Source organism: Ips typographus, linkage group LG9, assembly GCF_016097725.1.
Source record: "Ips typographus isolate SLU linkage group LG9, UJ_Ityp_2.0, whole genome shotgun sequence".
Classification (NCBI taxonomy): domain Eukaryota; kingdom Metazoa; phylum Arthropoda; class Insecta; order Coleoptera; family Curculionidae; genus Ips; species Ips typographus.
Window position 1 is genome coordinate 774,724 of NC_138430.1, and position 13,157 is coordinate 787,880.

Genomic DNA, 13,157 nt, shown 5'->3' on the forward strand with positions numbered 1-13,157 from the left:
AGCTAATAAAACCTTTTTTGTTAGACCAATGAGAGCCGTTCCAAACTGATTATTTCCTTCATTGTACTAGATGCCAATAAGATTCAAGGAACCTTTGTAGTTCCATCATTGAACGCAGTACAATATTCATTACTTCCCTCATTTTACTAGGAGTCAATAAAATTCAAGAAACCTTTCTTGTTCGACCCAGGATACCCGTTCCAAACTGATTATTTCCTTAATTTCACTAGGAGTCGATAAGATTCAAGGAACCTTTTTTGTTCCACCATTGAAAACCGTAAAATATTCATTATTTTTTTCATTTTACTAGGAGTCAATGAAATTAAAGAATCCTTTCTTGCTAAACCAATGAGAGCCATTCCAAACTGATTATTTTCCTCATTGTTCTAGATGACAATAAGGTTTAAGAAACATTTGTAGTTCCACCATTGAAACCCGTAAAATATTCATTACTTCCTTAATTCTACTAGGGGTCAATAAAACCTTTTTTGTTTAGACCAATTAGAGCAGTTCAAAACTGATGATTTCCTTCATTGTTCTAGATGCCAATAAGATTCCAGAAACCTTTGTAGTTCTACCATTGCAAACCGTAAAATATTCATTATCTCCTTAATTTTACTAGGAGTCAATAAAACATTTTTTGTTCGACCAATGAGAGCCATTGCAAACTGATTATTTCCTTCATTTTACTAGGAGCCCATAAACTTAAGGAACTTTTCTAGTCCACCAATGCGAGCTCTTCCAAACTGATTATTTCCTTCCTTGTTTTAGATGACAATCAGATTCAAGAAACCTTTGAAGTTCCACTATTGAAAGCCGTAAAATATTCATTATTTCCTTCATTTCACTAGGAGACAATAAAATTCAGATAACCTTTCTTGCTAGTCGAATGAGAGCCATTCCAAACTGATTAAATCCTTCTTTTTACTGGAAACCCATAAATTTAAAGAACTTTTTTAGTTCGACCATTGAGAGCCGTTCCAAACTGATTATTTCCTTCATTTTACTAGGAGCCCATAAACTTAAGGAACTTTTCTAGTCCACCAATGCGAGCTCTTCCAAACTGATTATTTTCTTCATTGTTCTAGATGCCAATAAGATTTAAGAAACATTTCTAGTTCCACTATTGAAAGCCGCAAAATATTCATTATTTCCTTTATTTCACTAGGAGTCAATAAAATTTAGGAAACCTTTCTTGCTAGACCAATGAGAGCCATTCCAAACTGATTATTTCCTTCATTTTACTGGGAGCCTATAAACTTAAAAACCTTGTTAGTTTGACCAATGAGAGCCGTTCCAAACTGATTATGTCCTTCATTGTACTAGATGCCAATAAGATTCAAGGAACCTTTGTAGTTCCATCATTGAACGCTGTAAAATATTCATTACTTCCCTCATTTTACTAGGAGTCAATAAAATTCAAGAAACCTTTCTTGTTCGACCCATGATACCCGTTCCAAACCGATTATTTCCTTAATTTCACTAGGAGTCGATAAGATTCAAGGAACCTTTGTAGTTCCACCATTGAAAACCGTAAAATATTCATTATTTTTTTCATTTTACTAGGAGTCAATAAAATTAAAGAATCCTTTCTTGCTAAACCAATGAGAGCCGTTCCAAACTGATTATTTCCTTCCTTGTTCTAGATGCCAATCAGATTCAAGAAACGTTTGAAGATCCATTATGGAAAGACGTAAACTAATCATTATTTCATTCATTTCACTAGGAGTCAATAAAATAATAAAATTCAGGGATCCTTTTTTGCTAGGCCAATGAGAGCCGTTCCAATCTGATTATTTCCTTCATTGTTCTAGATGCCAATAAGATTTAAGAGAAATTTGTAGTTCCACCATTGAAAACCGTAAAATATTCACTATTTCCTTAATTTTACTAAGAGTCAATAAAACCTTTTTTGTTAGACCAATGAGAGCCGTTCTATACTGGTTATTTCCTTCATTGTTCTAGAAGCCAATAAGATTCAAGGCTTTGTAGATTCAACATTGAACGCCGTAAAATATTCATTTTACTATGAGTCAATAAAATTCAAGAAACCTTTCTTGTTCGACCAATGAGATTTCCTTCATTGTTCTGGATGTCAATAAGATTTAAGAAACATTTGTAATTCCACCATTAAAAACCGTATAAAATATTCACTATTACCTGAATTTTACTAGGAGTCAATAAAACCTTTTTTGTTAGACCAATGGGAGCCGTTCCAAACTGATTATTTCCTTCATTGTTCTAGAAGCCAATAAGATTCCAGAAACCTTGGTAGTTCTACCATTGAAAACCGTAAAATATTCATTATCTCCTTAATTTTACTAGGAGTCAATAAAACCGTTTTTGTTAGACCAACGGGAGCCGTTTGAAACTGTTTATTTCCTTCATTTTACTAGAAGCTAATAAGATTCTAAAAACCTTTGTAGTTCCACCATTGAAAGCCGAAAAATATTCATTATTTCCTGAATTTTACTAGGAGTTAATAAAACCTTTTTTGTTAGACCAACGAGAGCCGTTCCAAACTGTTTATTTCCTTCATTGTTCTAGAAGCTAATAAGATTCAAAAAATCTTTGTAGTTCCACCATTGAAAGCCGAAAAATATTCACTATTTCCTGAATTTTACTGGGAGTCAATAAAACATTTTTTGTTCGACCAATGAGAGCCATTCCAAACTGATTATTTCCTTCATTGTTCTAGATGCCAATAAGATTCAAGAAACATTTGTAGTTCCACCATTGAAAACCGTAAAATATTCATTATTTCCTGAATTTTACTAGGAGTTAATAAAACCTTTTTTGTTAGACCAATGAGAGCCGTTCCAAACTGACTATTTCCTTCATTCCACTAGGAGCCCATAAGATTCAAGGAACCTTTGTAGTTACACCATTGAAAGCCGTAAAATATTCATTATTTTCTTCATTTTACTAGGAGTCAATAAAATTAAAGAAACCTTTCTTGCTCGACCACCGAGAGGCATTCCAAACTGATTATTTTCTTCATTTTACTAGGAGCCCAAAAACTTAAGGAACCTTTCTGGTTCGACCAATGAGAGCCGTTCCAAACTGATTATTTCCTTCATTGTTCTAGATGCCAATAAGATTCAAGAAACATTTGTACTTCCACCATTGAAAGCCGTAAAATATTAATTATTTCCTTCATTTTACTAGGAGCCAATAAGGTTCACAGAACCTTTGAAGTTCCACGATTGAAAGCCGTAAAATATTCATTACTTCCTTCATTTTACTAGGTGTCAAAAAAATTAAAGAAACCTTTCTTGTTCGACCACTGAGAGCCATTCCAAACTGATTATTTCCTTCATTTTACTAGGAACCAAAAACTTAAGGAACCTTTCTAGTTCGACCATTGAGAGCCGTTCCAAACTGATTATTTTCTTCATTTTACTAGGAGCCCAAAAACTTAAGGAACCTTTCTGGTTCGACCAATGAGAGCCGTTCAAAACTGATTATTTCCTTCATTGTTCTAGAAGCCAATAAGATTCAAGAAACGTTTGTACTTCTACCATTGAAAACCGTAAAATATTCATTATTTCCTTAATTTTACTAGGAGTCAATAAAACCTTTTTTATTATACCAATCAGAGCCGTTCCAAACTGATTATTTCCTTCATTGTTCTAGAAGCCAATAAGATTCAAGAAACCTTTGTAGTTCTACCATTGAAAACCGTAAAATATTCATTATTTCCTTAATTTTACTAGGAGTCCATAAAACCTTTTTTGTTAGACCAATGAGAGCCGTTCCAAACTGTTTATTTCCTTCATTGTTCTAGAAGCTAATAAGATTCAAAAAATCTTTGTAGTTCCACCATTGAAAGCCGAAAAATATTCACTATTTCCTGAATTTTACTGGGATTCAATAAAACATTTTTTGTTCGACCAATGAGAGCCATTCCAAACTGATTATTTCCTTCATTGTTCTAGATGCCAATAAGATTCAAGAATCATTTGTAGTTCCACCATTGAAAACCGTAAAATATTCATTATTTCCTTCATTTCACTAGGAGTCAATAAAACCTTTTTTTTTAGACCAATGAGAGCCGTTCCAAACTGATTATTTCCTTCATTGTTCTAGAAGCCAATAAGATTCCAGAAACCTTTGTAGTTCTACCATTGAAAACCGTAAAATATTCATTATTTCCTGAATTTTACTAGGAGTTAATAAAACCTTTTTTGTTAGACCAATGAGAGCCGTTCCAAACTGACTATTTCCTTTTCCACTAGGAGCCCATAAGATTCAAGGAACCTTTGTAGTTACACCATTGAAAGCCGTAAAATATTCATTATTTTCTTCATTTTACTAGGAGTCAATAAAATTAAAGAAACCTTTCTTGTTCGACCACCGAGAGGCATTCCAAACTGATTATTTTCTTCATTTTACTAGGAGCCAAAAACTTAAGGAACCTTTCTAGTTCGACCATTGAGAGCCGTTCCAAACTGATTATTTCCTTCATTTTACTAGGAGCCAATTAGGTTCACAGAACCTTTGAAGTTCCACGATTGAAAGCCGTAAAATATTCATTACTTCCTTCATTTTACTAGGAGTCAAAAAAATTAAAGAAACCTTTCTTGTTCTACCACTGAGAGCCATTCTAAACTGATTATTTCCTTCATTTTACTAGGAGCCAGATAAGATTCAAGGAACCTTTGTAGTACCACCATTGAAAGCCGTAAAATATTAATTATTTCCTTCAATTTAATAGGAGCCAATAAGGGTCACGGTACCTTTGAAGTTCCACCATTGAAAGCCGTAAAATATTCATTATTTCCTTCATTTCACTAGGAGTCAATAAAATTCTGGGAACCTTCCTTGCTAGACCTGCGGGAGCCATTTTAAACTGATTATTTCCTTCATTTTACTGGGAGCCCATAAACTTAAAAAACATTTTTAGTTCGACCAATGAGAGCCGTTCCAAACTGATTATCTCCTTCCTAGCACTAGATGCCAATAAGATTCAAGGAACTTTTGTAGTTCCATCATTGAACGCCGAAAAATACTCATTTCCTCCTTCATTTAACTAGGAATCAAAAAAATTAAAGAAACCTTTCTTGTTCGACCACTGAGAGCCATTCCAAACTGATTATTTTCTTCATTTTACTAGGAGCCAAAAACTTAAGGAACCTTTCTAGTTCGACCATTGAGAGCCGTTCCAAACTGATTATTTCCTTCATTTTACTAGGAGCCAATTAGGTTCACAGAACCTTTGAAGTTCCACGATTGAAAGCCGTAAAATATTCATTACTTCCTTCATTTTACTAGGAGTCAAAAAAATTAAAGAAACCTTTCTTGTTCTACCACTGAGAGCCATTCTAAACTGATTATTTCCTTCATTTTACTAGGAGCCAGATAAGATTCAAGGAACCTTTGTAGTACCACCATTGAAAGCCGTAAAATATTAATTATTTCCTTCAATTTAATAGGAGCCAATAAGGGTCACGGTACCTTTGAAGTTCCACCATTGAAAGCCGTAAAATATTCATTATTTCCTTCATTTCACTAGGAGTCAATAAAATTCTGGGAACCTTCCTTGCTAGACCTGCGGGAGCCATTTTAAACTGATTATTTCCTTCATTTTACTGGGAGCCCATAAACTTAAAAAACATTTTTAGTTCGACCAATGAGAGCCGTTCCAAACTGATTATCTCCTTCCTAGCACTAGATGCCAATAAGATTCAAGGAACTTTTGTAGTTCCATCATTGAACGCCGAAAAATACTCATTTCCTCCTTCATTTAACTAGGAATCAAAAAAATTAAAGAAACCTTTCTTGTTCGACCACTGAGAGCCATTCCAAACTGATTATTTTCTTCATTTTACTAGGAGCCAAAAACTTAAGGAACCTTTCTAGTTCGACCATTGAGAGCCGTTCCAAACTGATTATTTCCTTCATTGTTGTAGATGCCCATAAGATTCAAGAAACATTTGTACTTCCACCATTGAAAGCCGTAAAATATTCATCATTTCCTTCATTCTACTAGGAGGCAATAAGATTCACGGAACTTTTGTAGTTCCACCATTGAAAACCGTAAAATATTCATTATTTTCTTTATTTTACTAGGAGTTAATAAAATTAAAGAAACCTTTCTAGTTCCACCAATGAGAGCTGTTCCAAACTGATTATTTCCTTTCTTGTTCTAGATGAAAATCAGATTCAAGAAACCTTTGAAATTTCACTATTGAAAGCCGTAAAATATTCATTATTTCCTTCATTTTACTTGTAGCCAATAATATTCAAGAAACATTTGTACTTCCACCATTGAAAGCCGTAAAATATTCATCATTTCCTTCATTCTACTAGGAGTCAATAAGATTCACGGAACTTTTGAAGTTCCAACGTTGAAAGCCGTAAAATATTCATTATTTTCTTCATTTCTCTAGGAATCAATGAAATTCAAGAAACCTTTCTTGTCCGACCAACGAGACCCGTTCCAAACTGATTATTTCCTTGATTTCACTAGGAGCCGATAAGATACAAGGAACCTTTGTAGTTACACCATTGAAAGCCGTAAAACATTCATTATTTTCTTCATTTTACTAGGAGCCCAAAAACTTAAGGAACCTTTCTGGTTCGACCAATGAGAGCCGTTCCAAACTGATTATTTCCTTCATTGTTCTAGATGCCAATAAGATTCAAGAAACATTTGTACTTCCACCATTGAAAGCCGTAAAATATTAATTATTTCCTTCATTTTACTAGGAGCCAATAAGGTTCACAGAACCTTTGAAGTTCCACGATTGAAAGCCGTAAAATATTCATTACTTCCTTCATTATACTAGGTGTCAAAAAAATTAAAGAAACCTTTCTTGTTCGACCACTGAGAGCCATTCCAAACTGATTATTTCCTTCATTTTACTAGGAACCAAAAACTTAAGAAACCTTTCTAGTTCGACCATTGAGAGCCGTTCCAAACTGATTATTTCCTTCATTGTTCTAGATGCCAATAAGATTCAAGAAACATTTGTACTTCCACCATTGAAAGCCGTAAAATATTCATTATTTCCTTCATTTCACTAGGAGTCAATAGAATTTATTAAACCTTTCTTGCTAGACCAATGAGACCCATTCTAAACTGATTATTTACTTTATTTTACTGGGAGCCCATAAACTTAAAAAACCTTTCTACTTCGACCAATGAGAGCCGTTACAAACTGATTATATCCATTGTACTAGATGCCAATAAGATTCAAGGAGCCTTTGTAGTTACACCATTGAAAGCCGTAAAATATTCATTATTTTCTTCATTTTACTAGGAGTCAATAATATTAAAGAAACCTTTCTTGTTCGACCACCGAGAGGCATTCCAAACTGATTATTTTCTTCATTTTACTAGGAGCCCAAAAACTTAAGGAACCTTTCTGGTTCGACCAATGAGAGCCGTTCCAAACTGATTATTTCCTTCATTGTTCTAGATGCCAATAAGATTCAAGAAACATTTGTACTTCCACCATTGAAAGCCGTAAAATATTCATTATTTCCTTCATTTCACTAGGAGTCAATAGAATTTATTAAACCTTTCTTGCTAGACCAATGAGACCCATTCTAAACTGATTATTTACTTTATTTTACTGGGAGCCCATAAACTTAAAAAACCTTTCTACTTCGACCAATGAGAGCCGTTACAAACTGATTATATCCTTCATTGTACTAGATGCCAATAAGATTCAAGGAACCTTTGAAGTTCCACCATTGACCGTCGTAAAACATTCATTACTTCCTTCATTGTACTAGGAGTCAATGAAATTCAAGGAACCTTTCTTATCCGACCAACGAGACTTTATTTCACTAGGAGCCGATAAGATACAAGGAACCTTTTTAGTTCCACCATTGAAAACCGTAAAATATTCATTATTTCCCTAATTTTACTAGGAATCAATAAAACCTTTTTTGTTCGACCAACGAGAGCCGTTCCAAACTGATTATTTCCTTCATTGTTCTAGAAGCCAATAAGATTTAAGAAACCTTTGTAGTTCTACCATTGAAAACCGTAAAATACTCACTATTTCCTTAATTTTACTAGGAGTCAATAAAACCTTTTTTATTAGACCAATGAGAGCCGTTCAAAACTGATTATTTCCTTCATTGTTCTAGAAGCCAATAAGATTCCAGAAACCTTTGTAGTTCTACCATTGAAAACCGTAAAATATTCATTATTTCCTGAATTTTACTAGGAGTTAATAAAACCTTTTTTGTTAGACCAATGAGAGCCGTTCCAAACTGACTATTTCCTTCATTCCACTAGGAGCCCATAAGATTCAAGGAACCTTTGTAGTTACACCATTGAAAGCCGTAAAATATTCATTATTTTCTTCATTTTACTAGTAGTCAATTAAATTAAAGAAACCTTTCTTGTTCGACCACCGAGAGGCATTCCAAACTGATTATTTTCTTCATTTTACTAGGAGCCAAAAACTTAAGGAACCTTTCTAGTTCGACCATTGAGAGCCGTTCCAAACTGATTATTTCCTTCATTGTTCTTGATGCCAATAAGATTCAAGAAACATTTGTACTTCCACCATTGAAAGCCTTAAAATATTCATTAGTTCCTTCATTTCACTAGGAGTCAATAGAATTTATTAAACCTTTCTTGCTAGACCAATGAGACCCATTCTAAACCGATTATTTACTTTATTTTACTGGGAGCCCATAAACTTAAAGAACCTTTCTACTTCGACCAATGAGAGCCGTTACAAACTGATTATATCCTTCATTGTACTAGATGCCAATAAGATTCAAGGAACCTTTGAAGTTCCACCATTGAACGCCGTAAAACATTCATTACTTCCTTCATTTTACTAGGAGTCAATGAAATTCAAGGAACCTTTCTTGTCCGACCAACGAGACTTTATTTCACTAGGAGCCGATAAGATACAAGGAACCTTTTTAGTTCCACCATTGAAAACCGTAAAATATTCATTATTTCCCTAATTTTACTAGGAATCAATACAACCTTTTTTGTTCGACCAACGAGAGCCGTTCCAAACTGATTATTTCCTTCATTGTTCTAGAAGCCAATAAGATTTAAGAAACCTTTGTAGTTCTACCATTGTAAACCGTAAAATACTCACTATTTCCTTAATTTTACTAGGAGTCAATAAAACCTTTTTTATTAGACCAATGAGAGCCGTTCAAAACTGATTATTTCCTTCATTGTTCTAGAAGCCAATAAGATTCAAGAAACCTTTGTAGTTCTACCATTGAAAACCGTAAAATATTCATTATTTCCTTAATTTTACTAGGAGTCCATAAAACCTTTTTTGTTAGACCAATGAGAGCCGTTCCAAACTGTTTATTTCCTTCATTGTTCTAGAAGCTAATAAGATTCAAAAAATCTTTGTAGTTCCACCATTGAAAGCCGAAAAATATTCACTATTTCCTGAATTTTACTGGGATTCAATAAAACATTTTTTGTTCGACCAATGAGAGCCATTCCAAACTGATTATTTCCTTCATTGTTCTAGATGCCAATAAGATTCAAGAATCATTTGTAGTTCCACCATTGAAAACCGTAAAATAATCATTATTTCCTTCATTTCACTAGGAGTCAATAAAACTTTTTTTTTTTAGACCAATGAGAGCCGTTCCAAACTGATTATTTCCTTCATTGTTCTAGAAGCCAATAAGATTCCAGAAACCTTTGTAGTTCTACCATTGAAAACCGTAAAATATTCATTATTTCCTGAATTTTACTAGGAGTTAATAAAACCTTTTTTGTTAGACCAATGAGAGCCGTTCCAAACTGTTTATTTCCTTCATTGTTCTAGAAGCTAATAAGATTCAAAAAATCTTTGTAGTTCCACCATTGAAAGCCGAAAAATATTCACTATTTCCTGAATTTTACTGGGATTCAATAAAACATTTTTTGTTCGACCAATGAGAGCCATTCCAAACTGATTATTTCCTTCATTGTTCTAGATGCCAATAAGATTCAAGAATCATTTGTAGTTCCACCATTGAAAACCGTAAAATATTCATTATTTCCTTCATTTCACTAGGAGTCAATAAAACTTTTTTTTTTTAGACCAATGAGAGCCGTTCCAAACTGATTATTTCCTTCATTGTTCTAGAAGCCAATAAGATTCCAGAAACCTTTGTAGTTCTACCATTGAAAACCGTAAAATATTCATTATTTCCTGAATTTTACTAGGAGTTAATAAAACCTTTTTTGTTAGACCAATGAGAGCCGTTCCAAACTGACTATTTCCTTCATTCCACTAGGAGCCCATAAGATTCAAGGAACATTTGTACTTCCACCATTGAAAGCCTTAAAATATTCATTAGTTCCTTCATTTCACTAGGAGTCAATAGAATTTATTAAACCTTTCTTGCTAGACCAATGAGACCCATTCTAAACCGATTATTTACTTTATTTTACTGGGAGCCCATAAACTTAAAGAACCTTTCTACTTCGACCAATGAGAGCCGTTACAAACTGATTATATCCTTCATTGTACTAGATGCCAATAAGATTCAAGGAACCTTTGAAGTTCCACCATTGAACGCCGTAAAACATTCATTACTTCCTTCATTTTACTAGGAGTCAATGAAATTCAAGGAACCTTTCTTGTCCGACCAACGAGACTTTATTTCACTAGGAGCCGATAAGATACAAGGAACCTTTTTAGTTCCACCATTGAAAACCGTAAAATATTCATTATTTCCCTAATTTTACTAGGAATCAATACAACCTTTTTTGTTCGACCAACGAGAGCCGTTCCAAACTGATTATTTTCTTCATTGTTCTAGAAGCCAATAAGATTCAAGAAACGTTTGTACTTCTACCATTGAAAACCGTAAAATATTCATTATTTCCTTAATTTTACTAGGAGTCAATTAAACCTTTTTTATTATACGAATCAGAGCCGTTCCAAACTGATTATTTCCTTCATTGTTCTAGAAGCCAATAAGATTCGAGAAACCTTTGTAGTTCTACCATTGAATACCGTAAAATATTCATTATTTCCCTAATTTTACTAGGAATCAATATAACCTTTTTTGTTCGACCAACGAGAGCCGTTCCAAACTGATTATTTTCTTCATTGTTCTAGAAGCCAATAAGATTCAAGAAACGTTTGTACTTCTACCATTGAAAACCGTAAAATATTAATTATTTCCTTCAATTTAATAGGAGCCAATAAGGGTCACGGTACCTTTGAAGTTCCACCATTGAAAGCCGTAAAATATTCATTATTTCCTTCATTTCACTAGGAGTCAATAAAATTCAGGGAACCTTCCTTGCTAGACCTGCGGGAGCCATTTTAAACTGATTATTTCCTTCATTTTACTGGGAGCCCATAAACTTAAAAACATTTTTAGTTCGACCAATGAGAGCCGTTCCAAACTGATTATCTCCTTCATTGCACTAGATGCCAATAAGATTCAAGGAACTTTTGTAGTTCCATCATTGAACGCCGAAAAATACTCATTTCCTCCTTCATTTAACTACGAATCAAAAAAATTAAAGAAACCTTTCTTGTTCGACCACTGAGAGCCATTCCAAACTGATTATTTTCTTCATTTTACTAGGAGCCAAAAACTTAAGGAACCTTTCTAGTTCGACCATTGAGAGCCGTTCCAAACTGATTATTTCCTTCATTGTTGTAGATGCCCATAAGATTCAAGAAACATTTGTACTTCCACCATTGAAAGTCACAACTTTTGAAGTTCCAACATTGAAAGCCGTAAAATATTCATTATTTTCTTCATTTCTCTAGGAGTCAATAAAATTCATTGAACCTTTCTTGCTAGACCAATGAGTCCCATTCTAAACTGATTATTTCCTTTATCTTACTGGGAGCCCATGAACTTAAAAAACCTTTTTACTTCGACCAATGAGAGCCGTTCCAACCCGATTATATCCTTCATTCTATTAGATGCCAATAAGATTCAAGGAACCTTTGAAGTTCCACCATTGATAACCGTAAAGTATTCATTACTTCCTTCATTTTACTAGGAGTCAATGAAATTCAAGAAACCTTTCTTGTCCGACCAACGAGACCCGTTCCAAACTGATTATTTCCTTGATTTCACTAGGAGCCGATAAGATACAAGGAACCTTTTTATTTCCACCATTGAAAACCGTAAAATATTTATTATTTCCTTAATTTTACGAGGAATCAATAAAACCTTTTTTGTTCGACCAACGAGAGCCGTTCCAAACTGATTATTTCCTTCATTGTTCTAGAAGCCAATAAAATTCAAGAAACTTTTGTACTTCTACCATTGAAAACCGTAAAATATTCATTATTTCCTTGATTTTACTAGGAGTCAATAAAACCTTTTGTGTCTGCCTGCTCCTTGAGCTCAGCCAATATTCGTTGCCTGCTGCGCGAGCTGCCGTGCTCAGCTCTTGCCACATCAGCATGCTTCTGGTTGTTGCCATCCATTGCCATCGAGATGGTGAAAGCGCTTTTCAAAGAGACATTCCCTGAAATTCAATGTGAAAAAATTACATCCAAGTATCCCAACAGCTACTCGTCATTCAAAATCTCCATTTTCGAGAGCAACAGAAAGCGGTTTTTGGATCCGGAAATTTGGCCGGCGGGCATTATAGTGAGCCGGTATTTTTTCACGGAGAGGGAAGCCATCTCACCTCGTCTGAGTAAGGATCAAACGAGAACGGCTACCAAAACAATTAGCAACACTAGGTATGATATTTATTATAGCAATTGTCAAGCTCTCAGCCAAGAAAAGGCTGATTTGATTGCCGTTGGGCTGTCAAATAAAATAAATGTTTTATGTTTTTGTGAAACCTGGGCAAGCAGGGATAGTGTAAGGTCAATTAATTTTGAAAATTTCAATTTAGTATCACATTACTGTCGATCCATTCAGAGGGGCGGTGGAATATCTGTATATTGTCATAAGGACATTTGCGCATCACCTCTCGATCTTTCGACCATGTGTATCGAGAGAGAATTTGAAATAAGCGTTATTCTCATTGATGACCTCGATGGTATCGTATCATGCGCTATACTGACCTGTTATCGATCTCCAGGAAGTAATTTTAAACTATTTTGTGATAAGATTATTTGTGTTTTAGATAGTTTATTTAAGCCACCGAAGCGAATGCAGATTTCCTTGGTTGGCGACTTTAACATAGACCATTACAGGGATTCGAACGATTACATAGCATTACGTGATATTTT